We start from the raw sequence: 21,453 nt of genomic DNA on the forward strand, positions 1-21,453 counted from the left end.
TGAAATAAGCCCTCAAAACATCATATTTTGTTGTAAAAAATGATCTTTATATAACATTCATAAAATCTATATGTATATACATAATTTGACCAGTATACATTTATCAAGGTATATTTCTAAGATATATGGATTCACATCTATGTAATCACACATTTTTACGAAGAATATATTTGGTAACAGAATAATACAATGGCTATTGATTATTATGCATTTTCTGCTCTATTACTCAATTCCGTGAGTCTATGTTTTATTTCAGACAAAGTCTGTTTTGTGCTCTTTACAATGCCTCTAAAAATGTCTAATGCATTTAAGCCTTATAACTTATTACTGTTTCATGTATGCAAACAACTTGATGCCTGTTCATAAAGAAATGACAGAACTTAAAATTTAAGCAATGAAGACATACGTAAAAAGGACATGTTTTCTCTTACTTCACTACCGAAAACCTGTCATTAGAAAACTGAGTTTTCCACTATTTGAATGGCTCTTCATAATGATGAAGCAACAGGGTTGAGGTATACTTATCTAGCAATCGTTTGAAATTGGAGTGTCTTACCATTCCTCAACAATCAGCTTTTATCTTTGACCTATCAAAATAACACGTGAACTGTGTAATCTGCCTTTTGTAAGGTACATAGACTCTCTTGTCACTCCTGGTTTTGTGAATCACCTCTGTAATCTGATTTGATTTCCTAAAGATGACAGATCTCGGTGAACAGTCAAGCTTTACTGAGTGCAGGGCAGTCCACGCACTCATGAGATTAAGGTACAGTGCTAAGGACCGGGTCTTAATCGCCTATCCTTCCCCATGCAGCATACTGACTGAACATCAGTGATTAAATCCTTTCATCGTGTCCAGACAATCACCACATATGTATAAAATGAGTATGTGCATTTTTATAAGTTTTTTCCCAGAGGATGTGCTTTTTATTTAAAGTAGAACTTTATTAATAATCTCTCTTCTATGACCATTAATTGCATATTAAATTCTTTCATGTTGCTTTGAATCATGTCCTGGAAACCAGGGTTCTCTGTTTAATAACTATTTCTTTGTTGTTATGTAGCATAAGTATTGCTGCACAGCTATTTCCCCATTTTTGTCACTTTCTGAGATTTCATAGACTCAAATTATACCGCACTTACAGTTGAGAAATAAAACCACAAAATACATTACAATTAACAGGAGAAAGTTTTAAAAGATAATGTTAACATACGATAAGGAGTTATTTAGGGCCAAAGAAATTGAAATACAATAAATCATTTATCAGAAAGATATAGTTGTAGTGTCATGCAATTTATTGATTTGGTAGAGGGAGGGCCAAGGAAGAAATTAATAGAGATCTGCAAAATATAAAACATGATACCTTTTTAGGATTCAATTTTGAATCATTAAATAGCCCTTTTCCCTATTGGAATGAACCATGTCCCCAAATTTTGCAAAATAAACATATTTACAAAAAAGAAAAGAAGCAAGATGCAATAAGTTGATATTTTAGTTTCATGAAGTTATTTAGTGTTAATGTGTTTCCACCTTAAAAAGTTAATATTTGTGATTGCATTCTTTTAAAATATGAATAGCTCAGAAAAGGTGGAAAACTGACTTTGTATTACAAAGCACTCATTTGTTATTTACACCAAAAACAAATTAATATTTAATAAAATTTACAGGTTAATATTATCTTTCAATATATTCCACATGCACAGCAATCAGGATGTAAATAGCATAATTAATGAGTGAAGTAAAATGCTGTCTTTAGTGAGAAGTCTAAAAAACATGCCAAACATTCCAAACCTGTGTGAATTATATTAACAAAAAAAATAGCAGATTTTTATAAAGTTTAGTAAAACTTGAAGTAAAAATAACTGCCAACTATTGTCTCCTTAACTGTCTGATTGGGGAACCAAATTTTAAACAAATGTCATGTTAAAAGTGTGTTTAGATGAAAACTTTTAGAATTAACAGTCTAGTACATAGTTAAGTGTACTTTTCTACAAATAGAATGAGATACTTGATTTAGAAGATTTTTTTTTCCTCTTGAGATAAGATGTTAGATAGGGATATTTCATCTTACCAATAGATTTCTGAATCTACTTGATTTAGAACTACTTCTTTTAACTTAATGTATAATTTCATGCATATACTGAAAGACAATAATATGGCTTATTAGTGGCATTATCTTTAGCTGAAATTGACACAGAAAGAAAAATACTGCTTGTGCCATACTGGCATATACTGAATGCTTTCAAAAAGACTAGCTAAAACTGACGTTATTTTAAAAATTAAATAAGATATTTTAGCTTCAAATTGGAGATCGTTGATCTCTTTAAAGCTAAAATTGGTATGCAATGTGAGGTTAAATGGGGTTCACAGGTGGTCACATTTCCATGTCCTACCAAGTCTCTAGGGATTGGAGTTATTATACTCCACATAAACATCTTTACTTTGCAACCACAATTCCATTGCAAGGTGTCAGTGAAAAGTAGGCTGGTCACTTTTTTTTTTTTTTGGACTGGTATAATGAGGTGGCTGGAGTTTTCTTTTATAACACTTAGAAAATATATGCAGTCACCAAGCATTTCATAAGACAGTTACTATTAGAGTTAGCATGAGATTCACAATAGTAAAACGCACTTTGTGTCAAAGCAATTCTCCACTGAGGACCGGTTAAAGAACTGGCAGGGAGCCCAATTCTACTTATTATACTGTCAGCATTTACATATAAAGTATTTTATACAAAAGACACGCATTCCTAAAATGTGATGAAAAAAGGCTTTTCCTAAAGAATGATTAACTACTGGACCTTGAATAGTCAAAAATGACTCAGATATAAAATTTCCTTTAAAAATCAGCAGCCTTGTTTAGGGGGGGAGATAACATCAGCATTACATTTAAATGCTTGTGTAATATTTAATAAAACAATAAACAATGTGCCGTGTCTATATACAGTTCTTTTGTGCCAAACTTTATCACTGAGTTTGGTAACTTTCATCCAAAGTCTAAACAGAAGGCAATTTAAGTGACTCAATCTTGTTTGTTTTTAAACAGCTATGTATTTGACTTGATCTAAACAGCAATGCATATGCTGAAATCTGACCATGAATTGTTAAGTGTATGGACTACCATGGCCAGGGCATTGCTTTTTGTCCACATCAATTAAGAAGCCCTCTATATCAAGCCAGCACTTGGGTGAGGGAAGGAAATGCACAAAGGTATACTGTGACAGACAGCCATGCTTTAGCTCAAACTAATCCCAAGAATTAGTGGCTCAGAAGCATAACCCAGGGCAAATCAGAGTCTTTGGGGGGACTCATCGGAGCATCTTTCCACAGTGAACTAACTGCTAAATCTTAAGGAATCTACTTCAAGGTCACAGAACATTCTGTGAAATATTAAAATCCACCAGGCTCCACACGCTCCACCATATCAAACATGCTAATGACGTGAACTAACTTCATGAAACTTTAAACACACTGGTGTGACAGGAACGAGTCAGAAGTGATTTCAATAGCTGATGGCAAACGGATACGACTATCTAAAAAAAAGTTACTTTTAGCAACAAACAAGGAAACCATGGAATCTAACAAAAAGAATGCACAACGAGCCTCAACTTCAACCTTCAAAAAAAAGGCACAGGGATAGACCCAGTGCGGTGGAATATACTGATGCAGACTTCAGAGACAATACCAGGCTATTTCTATTTCCTCGAGAAATGTCAGAGGTACTTACATGAAGGAAGACCCGATCAGATTAGTCCTTGGGATATTTTCCTTTCTTAAGAGAGAGAGAGAGAGAGAAAGAAAAAAAAAAAATAACAATAATCTTTACTTCGTCCAGCCTTGAAGTGCTTCTCCACCTGATTCAAACATGCAGCCACGGCGACCCACACAGAACCTTCAAAGTCAATCCAATAGCAGCCCGAAGATGTCTGGGTGTACGCGTGTGCTCAAGTGTCTGTGACTGCGAGCAGAGCGAGCAGAGAGCTGGAGACGATGTGTGCGTGTGTGCGCGCGCGAGGGGAGCGCGCCGGGGCGGGGGGGGGGGCGCCGCGCGCGGGGTCGCGCATTCGCGCGCGCCCAGGCCGCTCGGAAGAGGAGGAGGAGGAGGAAGGAGGAGGAAGAGAAGGAGGAGGAGGAGGAGGAGGAGGAGGAGAAAGTGGCTCTGAGCGGCCGGTCGGATTAAAAGTAACCAGACTCGTCCAGAAAACTGCGTCCAGGAAGGAAGTGACAGAAGACGAATAGGAAAAGGAGAGCAGCTCCCACAGCCCTTGAAACGTCGCGTAAAAAAGACCGGTCGGGGCGGGGGATGGAAGGATACTGGGAGGGGAGGCGGGGGTGGCAGGGAAGACGGAGCACGCGGGCTTGGGGTTCTAAGCGGCACGTCCGATGGAGTGCCTTCTTCCTCCTTCTTTTCCCCTATTTTATTTTGTCCTTGCCTTTGCCTCGCGCTGCCTTTTCCTCTCCGTCTCTCTCTCTCTCTCCCCCACAATCCCAAACCGTTGACTCTCTCCTCCCGAGCTGCTGGAGAAATCATCAGTTTCACTCTTGCAAAAGGGGGGCGGGACTAGACCTCGGAGCATTTTAATAAAACAAACATACAGCAGCTCCCTCCTCACCCCTCCAGTCTCAACTAGATTGATAAATTACTCCACTACACTACTTTAATTATGTATATGGTATGCAGAATAAATCACTGAACATCAGTACCTCAATCAAGCACTTTTAAATGATAATTGCATCTTGGTGAATCAATCTTTCCATTCCTGACATTTTGCTAATTTTAGTTTTACGGTGGGGTAATGGCACATGCCATACGCAAACCTAATGACAATTCTTTACTGCGCGAAAGGAAGACAACACGGCGAGCGGCGGCGGCTCCCCGCTTCTCTCCCGGCGCTGCCGCCGAGCACGCTCGGAGAGAACCCGGCCTCCCGCGGCCGCGCGCTCGCTCCCCGGGGACGCCGCGAGCCAGCCAGCGGGAAAGTCCTTCTAAAGTCGGGATCTCTCTCTGACCAATAGGAGCTCGACCCTAATAGTTGCGCTTGTGACTTTTCCCCCTTTTGGGCGCGCGTTCAGCCACTTCATTCTTGCACCGGTGCGTGCGCTGCTCCCCCGTTACTCACGCGTAAAAGCCACGGGCCAGGATGACTGCAGCGTTCGATTCCAGCGTGCGTTTCCTGCACGCCCAGAATTCGCGGGTTTCGCCCTGGGAGGTTGGAGGGCCACAGAGCGAGCCGAAAGGGTTTCTCTGATGTTAGTAATGTGCGAAATAATAAAAGAATCACCAGTATTTGAAATCTCGACTTTATCGCGGGGCCGTGAACTTTCTAATCAGTTTGGAAATGTTTACCGAGGCAGCAGCTTCCTTGGAGATTTCCCCCTCGCTCCCCCCCCCACACACACTCTATCTCTTCCACACCTTGCTGGACTTTATCCAGGTCATTAACATGTAAACCAAACCAACTTCCCAAATGCATTAGGCTACCCTAGTCGATAGCTGATGACTTCACTTATCCTGAAGAGTTTCAGCTGCACAGGAAGCAGACATAGAGACTGATAAGGAAGAACACTTATGTTAAGGTTTAAGCATAATAAACAATTTTCCTTACCAAAAAAAAATAGGTTTTAATATTCAATACTTAGGAAAGGCTACTAGGGACTGGACATCTCCTGCCCTAGCCAACTACACCACGCCCAAAAAAGCCAAAGATAAAATATATCAACTAGTATACAAATTATAAAAAGCAAGATCTCATGCCAGCAGAATTACAGATTATATAAAATGTTTCAACCAATTTATTTTTTTAATATTATGAAAGGAAGAAGGGAACATTCATAGGGGAAATAAAAAACCATAGAATGTACAAGAGTAGACAATGGGAATATACTGAAATATCTAGCTAATTAAAGATATTTCCTCACTTAAAAAAATTCCCTTCAGCACTCTGTGTTTAACCCAATGACTAGTTGCATTTCCTGTTAAATTCTGCAGTATGCCTCCAGATGATACTGTTTTAATATATGAGGACAGTGTGGTTCAAAAAACCTTCTGCTTCAATGTAAAGGCTATTTGATGTGAGTAACTTGTCTCAGAAGAGGGGACTCAACATTTAGGCACTGGTCCTGAGGCTTCACTTGAAAGGGGAAGGTTGATTGTATAGGCAAGTACAACTAGATCTGAACAATCTTCAAGGTTCTGGTTCATTACCATTGTGACTATCAACACAGCTAAGATGAAGCCTCCCTTTTATTATAGGAAAGCATGGCAAACTGTCACAAAACAAAAACCATCTGATACAGTATTATTTCTTGCAGGTTAGTATCCACGATATATTTTGTTTGCCTGTTTGTTTTTCATACGATAAATTTGCTATTACCATGAATTCATTTTAATATATGGCAGAAAGCATCCATATCAGGATTTCATTTAAAGTACAACTTCTTAAAAAATCCAAAAATTTAAAGGGGCAAAGGCATTTTGAATACTAACATATATATATATATAATGGTAAAAATAAAGTAATTTAATTTTTTCAGGGTTCACAAAGGTCCTGACAAAGCAAATCATTTGAAGCACCATCCGAACTTACTGCCATAATAACTGAAATCAATGCAATGAATTATAACAACCTTTTTTACAAGAGCAAACACACATAGCCAATACATGAATTTCAACCATGCTATTTTTGATGGATTATAGAGGGGATTTCTATTTACTACAGTACACTTCAGTTTTAGATTTGTTTTCCTTTAAAAAGAAACTATTTTATTTTACCTTTTTATATTTTAAAGAATTATTTAATAATAAACATTATAACAAACCTATAATTATCAATGATAGAGCAAGCATTCAAAAGTATGTGTAACCTCACACTGTGGATAATTTGAAAATAATTTGGATCTGGAATGTATCACAGTTGGCCTTTTAAAATATAAGATTTTCCCCTCAGCAGATTTGGCTTCTTAATTATGTGTGACCTAAGTTAATATTAGCATTAGTTTTCTTCCCATGAGCCTTTATAGTTGAAGCGGAACAGAAGAGGTATGCAGACATATACAATAGAAAATCACCTGAGATTTAAAATTATTCGGGAGTAATCCACAAAGTGGTTAATCCAGGGTATGCTTTGTGTTCTTCTCTAAATACCTTTGGACTTAAAAAAAAAACCACAAAAACTAAAATCATCCTTATCCTTGCCACCTAATGGTACTTGGCTGGGATCAGACTATTTTCTCATGTAGGGAGGGGCTTGTACTAGGTGTTAGGAGACCTGGATTCTTCTACCTAGTTCAAGATTTGGGCTTTACTAAGGGATTTATCCTTTCTAGGCTTCAGTTTACCTCTGTGTTAGATGAGTTCCCCAATCTATGCCAGTTTGATGACTGGAAAACAGAACGTGCTTCTACCCTTTAAGCCACTTGGAAGCTGGAATCTATCCAGTTAAATAAAAGATGACACTTCATTTAAGAGAAAATAATATCTGGGATTGATATACTATTGAACCAGCTTTTTTCCTAATCACCAAATATTTCCTTCATTCTAAAATTATCAGAAGTGTTTTATTATAAATATAAATATATATTAACTTGTTTTCTCCCCAGAAGAATTACATTTAGCAATGTATTTAATTAAAATGCCACAGAAGTCATAGAGAGCATGATCCTTGGGATTTTAAGTCTAGGGAAAGCTAACACTGCAATTTCTGTTCAGAGTTGCATATCGTCTTACTCAATCCTCCTCTCTTCTCTACTTCCCTACATTAAAGCAGCATTCTACTAAAGCCCTGTGCACTGGGTCTGCCTGCTTTTAAGCCTGGCCCACGCTGGGTGTAGCTCTTGAAGTGAGCTTTAAAAAATTATTTTAAAGTGAGCTGGGGCGGTTGCCACAGCAACCCACCCTGAGATGAAGAAAGGCTATAGATTAATCTACCCCTCAAGATTATTCAACTGTATAGTATTTGTTCCTCAGCCAGAGTACTTTCAGCACAAACAGGATAACTGAACAGGGAATTTCAGAAAAAAATCTAAAAAGTAGTAAGATACACATTTCAATAGCATTGAATATATTTTAATCTTTTTCTATTTAATAGTTATAGTATAGATGATATACATGACTTCCCATGAAATGATTGTGTAAGATACAATGCTTGCAAAAGTAGGCCCTGAAAGGTGATGTAAGCTTTAAGCAAAATGGTATGCCATTGCATGCCATTGCATATACGTATAATATAACATATATAATGGTCATTTGACTCTTTATCACTGTTATACATGTCTATGCTATAAATACCTAAGAACAAGGAGTTGGGCAGTTTTACCTTTATGGTAACTTTGTGGTAGATGATAAAACAAATGTAAGCACTCACCACATACAGTTCTTTACTGCCACAGTCATTTGCCTTCCATTCTTTATTTCATCTCTTCGTAGAAGTTACTTCACAGTTTGCAACTCTTCTTTGGCACCTTAAAATGTGTAAGTACAAAAAGATACATAGTTTTTTTTTAAGGTTGATATTAAAGTAAATTCAAACAGATTTATTTCTAAAACTTGTAATCAGAAATAACATTATTATTAATTCTGATTTTAAAGCAAACCAATGTGTATGGAACATAATAAATTAAAATTATCATTAATTGTGATAATACTTATAATCTTTACTATAAATAGTGCTAAATATCAGAATTTCAAAAATTCACTAGGTGCAGCTTTTGCCCAAGCAGAGTATGCAGCATATGGACCATTTGTGATGGAGAATCTGCAGTATACAAAGGATTTATTTCAAGACAAAGTTTACTCATCTCCTTTATCTCTTGTCTAAAGATTCTATATTTATCTTTATTTTTGTACCTTTAATTTTATATCTGATGAGGAATCACAGGAAAAAAATCAAATCCATCATATCCCAAGCTAACAAAATTTGTCAAATTGGGAAATGTTTGCAATACAATTGAAGTTGCTGAAAGGGCTTATTTTGTGTATTGCCTGAAGGCCAATTTAAAAGATGGTGATGGGATTAGTAATGTGTATTCTCTACTGTTTACCAATTCTGTTAGCAATGATACCTTACCCTTCCAAGCAGTGTTTCACTGTACTGAGCAGAGACAAATGCTCCTGAGTTCTAATCTGTGCTTTAGTCTAGCTTTCCATGACTTTGTGCACAAAAATCAGCCTCTCCTTGATTTTAGACGGGGACTAATCCCAGAATGAGAACCAACCTTGAGACATAATCAGATCATCATGGTCAATATCCATTTTCCCACTTATATTAGCAGGAGGACTTTTCATAGTAAAGAGTCATTTATAAAGCCTCTATATTTGGGTGGACATGCTTAAGATTTATTTTTAAGTTGCTTCAGAGTCAAGGAGAAATAAAGAATTTTGGCCAGTTTTATTTTAGGGGTGTTAGTTGAGTTTAGTCTTTTAGTCTCAGGTCTACAGTGAGTCAGTCCAAACTTGGTCTGGTTTGGACTGGTTACCTAGCAAAGGTTACCAGCAAATGCCAGGTTACCTAGCAAATTCCCTTTCTTCCAGTTCTGCTTGGTTTTACAGTTTATTAAGCGGCCTTATACTACACATCTCCCGGGGCCTATTCACCTTACAGAAATGCAATCTTCATGAAATTACATCTGAAAGATATGCTACGGCTTTTAAAAAATGCCACTACAAATTATAATGTATTTTTTCCTTTTCCTGTTATCAGTATGTCCCAATAAGGCTTGATCAATAATTTGTTTACGAGTGTGTGGCTGATACAAAAGTGTCCACGTGCACGACCAAATTTAATGGGACTTTACCTTTACTTACAAAACTTAAATGTTGCTCATCAGAACATCGATTCTATCCCATTTCTTAAAATATCACAGAAACCTTCAATTCAAGGAATGGATTTTCACACTTCCCCTTTTAACCATTTCTTCTAGATACCTTGTTATGTGTGTCCTTTCATTTTTAAAGATCTTTACCGAGGGTTGGGGTGGAAATGGGGGTTAAAAATCTCATCCAGTGTTTTGGTGCCCATTTCTTTGTTTGGGAAGCAGAGGGCTGGGATTTAGCCTGGACGGCCCCTAAAAGACCCAGAGGAGGGGCGCCTCTGGTTTCAGCTGCTCCGCTGAGTTATTGATTGCAGCAGGCAGCAACAATCCCTCCGGTTGATTTGCGTGGAAAGTGAATCCGCGCTGGCTGGGCGTTGAGCAGAGGCGCAACAGCCCAAACGCCATCCAATAATTGCGGGTCCTCCCCTCCAACACTGCTCTCATCACCTGTGTACTCCTTTCTCTGCCCGTCTCTACTTCCCCCCACCCACTTTTCTCCCGGCTGACAGAGCTGAAGGGGCGGGGGCTTCTTCCCCGGAGTGTTTCTAGAGCTCGGAGGCTGCTAGTAGGGGGTGAGTGCGCCACGTGCGTGCGCCACGGGCGAGCAGGAGGCGGCTGGGGGGTCCCCTCCTGGGTACCTGCTGGGCCTGGGTGCGACGAGGGGGCGGCTCCGCTGTCTGGGAGCAGGGCAGGAGGGGGCGTTCTGACTTGGGTTTAGCCAAAGGGGGATGTCATGGCATGGGGGAAGCGGCCAGTGGCTTGTTGGTAAAGAGGTGGCTCATTGGTGAAAAGGGTGCGTTTTGGGCTCTGGGGAATGGAGGAGGGCGCGACGACGGTGGGTGGGCTTTGGAAACGGGGCGGTGGCCGCTGCAGGGTCGCTGCCCCGCTGGTCCGGCTTGGGGATCGTAGGAAGATTTCCCCTACATTGGCGAAAGACGATCCCAAAGAGGTAGGAACGAGCTCTGGGCGACTCACGGAAACATGGGGGGGTGCAAGTGAAACGAACCCACCCACGCACATTGCACAAAGCGCTGGCACGCGGTCTGCGTCTGGCACAGCCTGCCCGTAGCGCTCCAAGCGTTTTGCAAGCTTGGGAGAGCAAGAGGGGCTTGTGCGTGTCCGGCCGCCGTCTTGTCCCGAGCCAGTCAGCCTGAGTTTTTTCATTTGAGAGCCCAATAGGAAAGGATGGGGTCCCAGAACTGGATTTTACAGCTCTTAGGATCTAAGGAATTATTTTTAAAAGCTCCAAGTCAACCACTAGCTCTAGAGTAGTTAGGCTGCCCGGGTGGATATATGCAAGTCTTGGCTAGGGAAAGGCCACAAAAGTAGAACAACAAGTGAGATGTTAGGGAGAAAACACACAAAATAAAACAAAAACCTTCCTTTCCCCTTTGCACGCCCAGGAACGGTGCTGGGATCTCTTGCAAAAACGCTGTCACGAGACTCAGATGCTTGTGCTGTTCTTTGATCTGTCTGGAAAGCTGTACCAAGGGTGCCAAGCATGGTAGAAAGATCAGTGCTCCAACGGCATTGTGGGGTACTGGGCTGAATACACCAAAGAAGTAAAAACGTTTATGTCACCATGTTCTTGAAAATATAAGCTGCTACCAGTGGGATAGCCTCTAGCCACGTGTGGCTATTTGTAACTTAATTAAAATGAAATAAAACCAAAAATTTAGTTCCTCAGTTACACTGGCCACATTGCAAGTGCTCAATACCCACCTGTGGCTAGTAGCTACCTTATTGGACAGCAAGATGTTGAAAATTTCCATCATTGCATTAAGTTCTACCTGACAGTGCTGCTATAAAGTTTAAAAGGAATGCTGGTTTAAAAAGGAAAAAGAAGGAAAGTACTTTATGATTGATACTAGCCAAATTTTAGGACAGTTTTGGCATTTCTGTTACTTGGCAGTAGTGTGAAAATTTTTAAAGTCAGAATTTAAGTTCTTTCTGCTGAAAGAGATCTTGGCGAACACTTGACACAAGCACCTAATTTTTTTATGGGAAAGAGAAGTCAGGCCCAGAGATGTTAAGTGATGCCCCCAAAGTCATGCCATAAATTTGGAAAGAAGATTAAGTCCCCTGATAGGGACCAGTAGACTTCATACCAGACCAGGGGACGTTGACTGGAATTGGCTATACAAATAAACTGCATAGAAAGGTGACCTGACAAAAGATATTAGGCAAGAATACCCTTTACAAGAGAAAATACTGCCAAGTATTCCACCAGGAAGAAATTCCATTTAATCAAGAATAAGGAGCATAGGGAATAATACTGTCTCCCAAACTAAAAATGTGTTATTGGTAGTGTCACAGATTCATATAATGCCTTTTCTAAGAGACTAATTGGGATAACATTGTGCTTGCTTCTACTTAAAAAATTCTGAGGAAATGGGATTATCCTTTCACAGTAAGAGCTGAAAAGCATTCTTAAGGTCAGGGAGGAAAGGTGTTACATAAGGTGAGAATTGTTAGCAATGTATAATCTTTCTCAAATTTGATAGTGGTACCAACAGATACAGTAGATTATGATATAACTGGGGTGGGATTTAACGAAATGTTAATAGCATGAACAAAACTTAATTACAAATTACACTATCTGAGAGATATAAGACAACAGAATACATCATAAAAATTTACACAGAGCATAAGCTTTCTAACTTCAATAGTTCATCAATTTTTTGTCATATTTGTCCTTCATATTTCTTATTGTTAATTGGGAGTGATATGTTGATATTAATTCTGATATTAATTCTAATCCTTTTATGGTAATTAGATTTTTTTTTTTGAGACGGAGTCTCACTCTGTTGCCAAGGCTAGAGTGCCATGGTGTCAGCCTAGCTCACAGCAACCTCAAACTCCTGGGCTCAACCAATCCTCCTGCCTCAGCCTCCTGAGTAGCTGGGACTACAGGCACATGCCACCATGCCCAGCTAATTTTTTCTGTATATTTTAGTTGGCCAATTAATTTCTTTCTATTTTTAATAGAGATTGGGTCTCACTCTTGCTCAGGCTGGTCTTATGGTAATTAGCTTTTAACTTAACCCTTAGTGAAAGACTCCCAAGTGTCCAGATAAGAGTACTTATGAATGATAAATAATTTTAAATTAATAATGTTAATTTTCTTTAAAAGCTTAGACTTATCCTGAACTGATACATATTGGAATTATTGTCTTTATTTCCCTCCTTAATTTACCATTTGCACATGGTTCAGGGTTCTTCGTAATCTCTCTGAACTCCTAAGAGAAAATGTTTCACTTCTTCAAGTGCTTGAAGACATAGTAGAAGGCCTCAACCTCTCCACAGCTGACTATAGAAAAGGCTGGTCTGATTTAGAAGAGGCTGTGTAGCCTATGGCCAGTTGGCTCTATCACATGCTAAGAGTATGATTATGCATATGTTTTGAATCTCCCCTGCCTCAGTTTCCTCATCTGTAAAATGTGGAACATAATGTGCTACCCTCAAAACTTTATTATGAGGATTAAATGAACTATTCAACATAAAGCACAGGGCTGGAAAAGTGATAAACTGTAGCAAAAGTTAACCATTCTTAATCTCATGCAAAGAATTTCCACTTCCATACCATTAAGTTCTTTATTCACCCATACTGGGGCTGTCACAGTAGAAAGACATAGGTCATCAGAGAGGCAGGAATTGGTTCAGGATGAGAAATGTTCTTGAGTTTTACCTTTGAAGAAGTAGAGATCTCTTCAGTCCTAAAATTCCATGATTTAATGAGTAAAGGTTGCCTTTTTCTCTTTCGCAGGCCTGGTACCTCTAGGATACTTTCAGGCTTCCTTTGTTTTTTTCTTTCTTTTCTTTTCTTTTCTTTCTTTTTTTTTTTTTTTTTTTTTTTGAGGGATGCTTCCCTTGTCAGCTGCTTGGTTGCTGAAAAGGCACTGGAAACTCCAACTCTATCCTCTTTTCACCCTGGCTGACCCCTGGAATGCTGTTGTCAGCCAAGAAGACATTGATATCTTTGGTCTCCTGCTAGCTCAAATTCTTTAGGGCGGAGCTTGCTCAGATTGTCTCCTGATGTCATTCCAAATGTCTGATGGCCATCTATGGCCACTGGGCTGGGCAGAGGCCTGCTGGGAAGGCGGAGCCCATGGAATGCCTGCTGGGGCATTCTGTTCAGGAGGGACCTAGAAGTAGTTCTATGTTGGACATATGATCAACGTTACAGCTGTGTCTAGGAGACTGTACCACTTCTTGAAAAACAGAAACCATAGTCATTTTGCATTTTTGGTTTCAATAAAGTCCCACTTGGGATGTTTACAATTCCTATTGATTTCATGATTGGTGAAAGTATATATTATAGAAAAAAACAGATTCACAGAACATTAATAAAAATGTATATCTAATATTCACACTAACGTTCCTTATTAAATTCAGACACCAAGTTAAGGCAAAGGAATCTGTAAAGGAGGAAATAAAGCTACCATGCTGCAAAATGTACCTTGTTTCCTCTATCTTTCTAGGCAATTTTTCAAATGACTATATTCCACTTATCTGGAGCTTATAAATTTATTTCTCAAATATTTTATTTTAACCTAAAATTTTAAACCAAGTAACATAAAATAAAATTTTATTTTTTTAAGAAGGCAAGATCATGTATGGATTTATATTTCTCCAATACATAATAGTTTTATATAGATTTTAAAACAAGGAGATACATAATTATACCTATATTCTAATTTGCTAGGAAGAGAGAAAATTAGTTTTCATTGTTTGGGATGAAGTCTTTTAAAATTATTTTGGAATGGTGAGAATTAAAAGTAAAATGCAATAAAACTTTTAGATTTAAATAACTGAAACCGGTTTGTTTCACTAGCATATTCATGAGTCAAAGACCGAAACTAAGAGGCCAGATTTCTATGGACTATTGCTATTTATTTATTTTAAAATTTGTAGTTAAATATTTTCAAATCAATAATATTCATATTCATAATATAATAGTAGTGGGAGTATATGTGCAAAAAATACTATCTTATTAGAATATGGTTTAAAATAAACAAGTTCAATGTATCAAACATTTAATAGTGACATATTATTTGTCAGACTCTGTATAATTGCTTTACAAACTTTATTTCTTTTTATGAAAACAACTTTTTTATATGTGTATTAATATTATCCCCATTTTATGGAATTATAAACTAAAGCTTAGAGCACTGACGTTACCTGCCCAGGGCCATATACCTCATAAATGCCAAAGACATGAAACCAAATTTGTTTGTTCCCAATGTTTTGTCCTTAGCTACAATGCTATACTGCTTCCTTGTACTCATAACTTTTACTCATTATATAAGGATGATGAGAGTAGAAGATGCTGTAACTGTTACTTTTTTCCACCAGAAAATATTGCAGAAATACACGTCTAAATGCATGTTATCCTTTCCAAATAGACACTAGGAGGCTATTCATTTATTTCAGTAATATCTTTGATCAAGTCTTATAAATCTCCTTAGGAATTTGCTATGCAATGTCTGGAGAATGGTCTGATAGTTGACAAATCATTACAGTTAAGGGTAAGCTTTTTCGACAAAAGTAAATCCAAATCAAATGTAGTCAACAGGATGAAAACCAAGATTTAATTATAACACATTAGATTATTTGATATTTGGTTTATAAATTGACACTAATCAGAGATACAAAAAGAGAATTTTAAGGGTATTCCTCATACAGGTGTATAGCATTTAAGGAGACAGTTTTAGTGAGTACCACTCATAAAAGGTCTGATAATTTTTTAAAAAGTCAGTTTCACTAATTAGTAGTTACACAGTATGTATGAATATCATGGGAAATGTCCTGTTCAAAGATTGTACAACAGGCAGGGAAGGGTAAATCAGAGACCCTGGATTAGAATCCAGGGTCAGACACTTAGTGACCATTTAACCTTAATTTTCTAAATGTCCTCTTTATAAAACAAAGAAGGTGACAAGAACCTGTGTATTTGATAATCTTGCCGAGAGAAAGACATGAAATTGTATTTCTATAGCTGCTTAGTTCCTTCCTTGTAGAAAATGCTCAATAAAAGTTAGCAATTATTATATTATTTCACTTATAGGGCCTAGTCCCTATTCCTTAAAAACATCATAATGTCATAGTTATCTAATGATATTTTAGAAGATGGTTTCTTTTGTATCAGTTTTATGCTTCAAAACCTTTTATTTTGTGATAGAATATGTCATATTTAAAATAGATATAACATATTTATGATAGTTTGCTGATTAAATTTATATATATATATTATATCAAGAGGTCTTACATTTTTGAATTGCTAATTTATATTATCCTTGTCAGTGTTCCAAATAACATTGTTTTCAGAGAAACTTTTTTTTGTATTCTTATTGGGTTTTATCAGATTTAGGAAAATAATTATATGTCCATTTGCCCAGAATAGGGCTCCAAGATTTTATTTTTTAGTTACCTCAGGCATCTTCTAAAATGTTTATTGATTACATAATCTTACACTTAAATTTAAGGAAACTTAGCATAAATACGTAGAAGTAGTGGCTTCCTATTAAATCTGAGTTTTTACCTCTTTTAAAATCAATGGTCTTATCTGTGTAGCATAGGCACCGTTGTCAAGTTGCTGAGGTTTGTCTTTGCATCATTCTTTTCCCTATACTCACCTTCAACGTGCCCTTCTTTCACTTTGGCACGCTTCACTCACTCAGCAGCAATTTTTACAATCAATAATAGCTCCTTTGTGAGTGCTTCTTTCTCCTCCAGGCCTTCCACTGATGTGACCTACAAGGTCCTTTCATCCCTCAGCCGCCCCTTTGTGTCCCAGAATTCTCTCAAACCACGTTCTATCAGAGGAGCTGGCCATTTCTCGCCGCTTAATCCAGGAGACAGTAGCAATGTGTTCCTACTTTAAAAGAACCTCTCTTCAAGTTTTCTGAAAAGAATTCATAATCCACAGGAGTATCTGTGATTCCACAAATTCCCTGCTGTGTTGGGCAGGAGGTATTTTAGGGAGAACATTCAGTATGTCTCAGGTCCCTCCCACCGGCAGCTGCTTCATTTGTCCACACAATAAGCCTTGGGTGCAATTGAATGGGGAGCCTAGCTCTTCCTTGAAGAACTTTTACTGTTTTGGAAAATGTTGGGTTTGGAAGATGAACTCTATCAGCAAAATATCATGACGCTCTTTGAAAATGTGTATACTTTAAAAAAAATATCGTACACTTTGGTATCTATTTCTCTGGTCTCTTTTTCTGTTCCCTCTTTGCAGTATGAAGTGCACAGTTGTTTCATGTCCCTGTGCCTTAGTGACAGTATTGTCATTCAGACTTACTGTATGTGACTCCCTTCTACTTTCCTAAAGCTACTAGAGGTATAATTAGTGATTGTTTCTCCAGAAACATCTTGAAGAGGGGATATAAGAACCCCGTCTAGAAAATATGTGCTACTTGTTGGATGAAGGGAAGAATTGGAAGGGTTAGGGAAGGGTTTAGGGTTGGAGGGCAAAGTTCATTCTGTCCTTTATCTCTTCTATGAAATCACACATAAAGCATCTTCCTATGTGCAAAGATGGGGTACAGAAACAAGTACAGTCCAACTTTGTATATAAACTCGTGAATATAGAACATCCCTAGCAAATGGAATGCATTTTATATGAAAAATGATCACTCTGAAAGATTCAGAAATGAAGAAATAAGATTCTAAGTTAAAGATTTTGACCACTGCTAAAGTAAGAAACATTCTACAACTGTCTGTTTGCTTTTGACTCCTTTAGCAATAGGTAAACAGCCAACCAATAGATTTACTTCCATCTTTTCCATTTCCTTCCTTCATCTTTTCTGCTTCATCTCTTCATTTTCAGTTGTAAATTCTTTATTATCAGTTGTAAACTCAGTAAATCCAGGAATATATACATACACACTTGCAACTGGTTATTAGTAGGTTTTTTTCCTTTGCTTTGGAAAGTTAGATATTTCTGTTTCAGAACCATAGGTTACTATTAATGATATTTTTCAATTTATCAGAATCACCTCAAAATATTCTATCAAAGGAGCTTATTTCTAAACTATTGATGATGCATGTTATAGATAGTATGGTCATAGAAAACTTTCTATGATTATTTTTGTTATTAAACAATATAATTACTCTTTACACTGATGATTAACTCACAATGAATAAGGTCTGTGCTTGTGTTCTTTATGGAGTATTTGTGAAGGATTTATGTTCATCCATCCACACATTTTCACCTCATCTTTACAAAGCTGTGAGATTCTAGTCTAAGTTACCTATGGCCACAAAATAACTTGCCCATGGCAGAATAAAGCCTGTGGTTTCCCTCACATTATCACTCTGAAACTCTTAACCTCTTAAACTCTCCAGGTCAGAGATGATTAGGTGAGTATTCTAAAACTTGGTGAATGTGTATGTACTCATACTTCTCCTAATAAGCACTGTCTGTGGGGTTTTATGTCTTATTTGAAGAGTTGGCTGAAGCCATTTTATTATATTTCAAGCTGTATTACTGATTACTTTTTTTTTTTGGAGACAAAGTCTTGCTCTTTTGCCTGGTAGAGTGCCGTGGTGTCAGCTTAGCTCACAGCAACCTCCAACTCCTGGGCTCAAGTGACCCTCCTGCCTCAGCCTCCCAAGTAGCTAGGACTACAGGTGTATGCCACTATGCCTGGCTAATTTTTTATATTTTTAGTTGCCTGGCAAAATTTCTTTCTATTTTTTTTTTTTTTTGTAGTAGAAATGGGATCTGACTCTTGCTCAGCCTAGTCTGGAACTCCTGAGCTCAAGCAGTCTTCCCGCCCTGGCCTCCTAGAGTGCTAGGATTATAGGCGTGAGCCACTGTGCCCTGTCCTATTATTTTAAGCTCAAGTAAAACTTGAGAGTGATTTTTGGCTTTTCACTAATATTGGGTGGTACTTATCATTTGCTAACTCACATAAAATAATTAAAAAAAACTAAACTGCTTAACCACAGTAGTGCTTAATTATATCAGACAATAATTTTATAGAACAGATAACATCTATAGCCACATCCATGTGTTGTCTTTGGTCTCTCAGAACCTGGGATCACTAAGTGTTAGTGTTTCTTTACTCTTAACAAGAGAAGATTCTTTGTTAGGGTGTGGACAGTCTAATGCAGAGAACAGTTTATCAGAGTACCTCAGAATTACCCAGGTGCATGTTAAAATGCAGATTCCTAGGTCCCACCACAGGCTCACTGAGACACAATCTCCTTAGGGCTTGTTTGCATGCCACGTCTTACAGTAAGGAGAAGCCTAAGACCCACAAAGTCCTTCTAATACCATATCTTTTTGTTTTCTTCATTCCCTATTCACTCCTCTCAACTAATCTTAACAAACTTAGTAGAAATTTAAAGTCATGTACACCTTTTGACAATAGTAAAAATGTCAGTTCAAAATGATATAAATCTTTCCATTGCCTAAGTTCAATTTGTACATAAGAAAAAAAAGACATGCCACACATATTCTGCCTGTTGTAATTAAAAAACAAATTAAGCAATTCGGGGACCTAATCCTCTCAAATTTCTGCACAATTCTTCATCTTTTCTTATCTGAGGGATATCCCCTATCTTTTCCTGGATGGAATCTGTTCTGTGGATCCTGTTACCTTAGCAAAACCTGTAAAATGGGCTTCAGAGCCAGGGACCCCTAGCATTGGTGACAACTGACCCACAAACGCATTCATGCTGCAGTGATTGCCAGCTGCTTGTGAGCCTACATTCCCTGGAAATAGGACTAGCACTGGTGATGATCACTTCAGTAATGTGGCTTCTCCATAAAGACACTTTCAATTAATGCAAATGTTCCTTTTGACCTCAGTAATTACGTTCATCTGCCAAGCAATCAGGAAGGGTCTTCCCAATATTGCCATCTCTGGCAACAGGGTGATCCATGTTCTTAATTTTTTAACTTCCCCCCATACTCAACTGCTGTTGGATTCAGATTATTTTTAACACTTCAGAATAGGGGTTCTTTGATGCTCTCATTTCTTATACCAACATTTTTTTTCCTGACAAAAATAAACATATTCTCTTGCTGGCTTACAGCAGTGTGTGTGCCAGAAAAATCTCTTTAATGTTAAAATTTTTTCTTCCATTTTATAAAACTAAAAATATTAAATGACCGTGGAATTCTGTCAACTCAGCCTTACAGTGCATACTGACAAGTTCAAAGCCACGTATGATAATATAATTTTGAGCGTTGAGACTTTTCACGTTAATGTAACCAGGGTACCCAAGTGGAAAAAAATAAGGCATGTTGGTCAGTAGTGTGTTGCAGAGTGATTTTGTTTTGCCCATTGACTTCACAGGCTAGATGCTCGTGTCAGTTTTAAATATCTGGAATACCTACATGGTAGGCTCCTTATAGCAATAGGAGAGGGCAGAGCATACCACTGCAGGCAGGAACCCACCAATAATGGTTCAGATTCCTTTTGGGACTTCTTCACATACCACTGCAGGCAGGAACCCACCAGTAATGGTTCAGATTCCTTTTGGGACTTCTTCACATGCAACAGAAAATACCTTCCATTGGATAACTAAAATTTCCTTTTCTATGAGTTGTACGTTACTGAGCAAAAAGTCCCATCCAATCAGTACGCTCACAGAGGTTAAGTAACTTGTTTTCAGACAAGTTACTTAGCAGTCTGCGATCTTCCTACTTCTACTCTGGTGCTCTGTGGACAGAACCCTTCAGCTCTAATGAGAAAACATTGATCTTTTGAAAGCAGACCAGGGACTAAGATCCCTTTGACATGCAGGGCAATGATTGAACTTACTTGAAAGTCTTGTGATTTTGCCCATTTTGCTTTGACAACCATGTCTTTTACAATTGCTAGAAATGATACTACTTATTATTTTGCCTGCAATTGATTTGCATACTATAATTGCATATTTTAAAATGGTTTGCTGATTGATGGCTAATGCTGATTTGGCCTAAATGTAATGGAGTAAGCAAATACATTTGTAAATATAGATATACAATTTAGTTGCTAAATGGTGTTAGTCACAGAACTGTTGATTACTTTAGACTAGTTCCCTTGCAGGGAAACCCTGGCCATAATTTCCTTCCATGTCCCAAATCAATGTTTTAAGTTTTCCCCTTCTTTTTTTTCTTATTAATGTGCATGTCTGTGTTTTAAAGCAAGTACTTCTCATAAGTAAGTACTCTCTCCAAAGTCCAGAACTAAGATAAATTCTTTTAAATTCAGAATGTAATAGATTTCAACTAAACAATTTCTTTTCTAAAGGGCCAGAAGATAAGTATTTGTTTTGAATATTAATATTTTCATGACCTTAACTGAATCAGTATATTGTATAAATATACAATATTTTATAAATATTATAAAATTCAATATTCATATTTATTAATATGCTTAATAAGTACTTAAATTAATTTATTTATATTAATATAGGATTATTGAATGGTAGAATTTCTGAGCTGTTAGGAAACACTTGCTGAGGAGGCCTCTGGGATCCAGTAGGGTTTGATAATGAACACAGACACACATGTACACACGCATGAAAGCTAGTTAGTTTAGTTATATGAACTGTTTATTATATTCTGCACTTGAGTATAGGCATATGCTTATGTGTTTATATTTAGTATTTTTAAATTAGCTCCTGATCTTTCAAACAAAATTC

At 37.6% G+C, this 21,453-nt stretch overlaps 1 protein-coding gene across 16 annotated transcripts in view; it reads right to left on the reverse strand.

Annotated features, from left to right (window-relative positions):
* The window catches only part of MEF2C (myocyte enhancer factor 2C), a 166,515-nt gene that overhangs the window by 141,489 nt on the left and 3,573 nt on the right, over positions 1–21,453 (reverse strand). For 4 of the 16 annotated variants that reach the window (XM_076008176.1, XM_076008175.1, XM_076008168.1 and 1 more), the window contains exon 1: positions 3,728–4,026. The gene's annotated coding sequence lies outside the window, so the exon portion shown is untranslated. Of the gene's footprint in view, positions 1–3,727; positions 4,028–8,363; positions 8,461–21,453 lie in introns of those variants that run through there. The other 12 variants (XM_076008170.1, XM_012781466.2, XM_076008169.1 and 9 more) reach the window with 6 other exon arrangements.

The sequence above is a fragment of the Microcebus murinus genome, chromosome 11 (assembly GCF_040939455.1).
Source record: "Microcebus murinus isolate Inina chromosome 11, M.murinus_Inina_mat1.0, whole genome shotgun sequence".
Taxonomy (NCBI): domain Eukaryota; kingdom Metazoa; phylum Chordata; class Mammalia; order Primates; family Cheirogaleidae; genus Microcebus; species Microcebus murinus.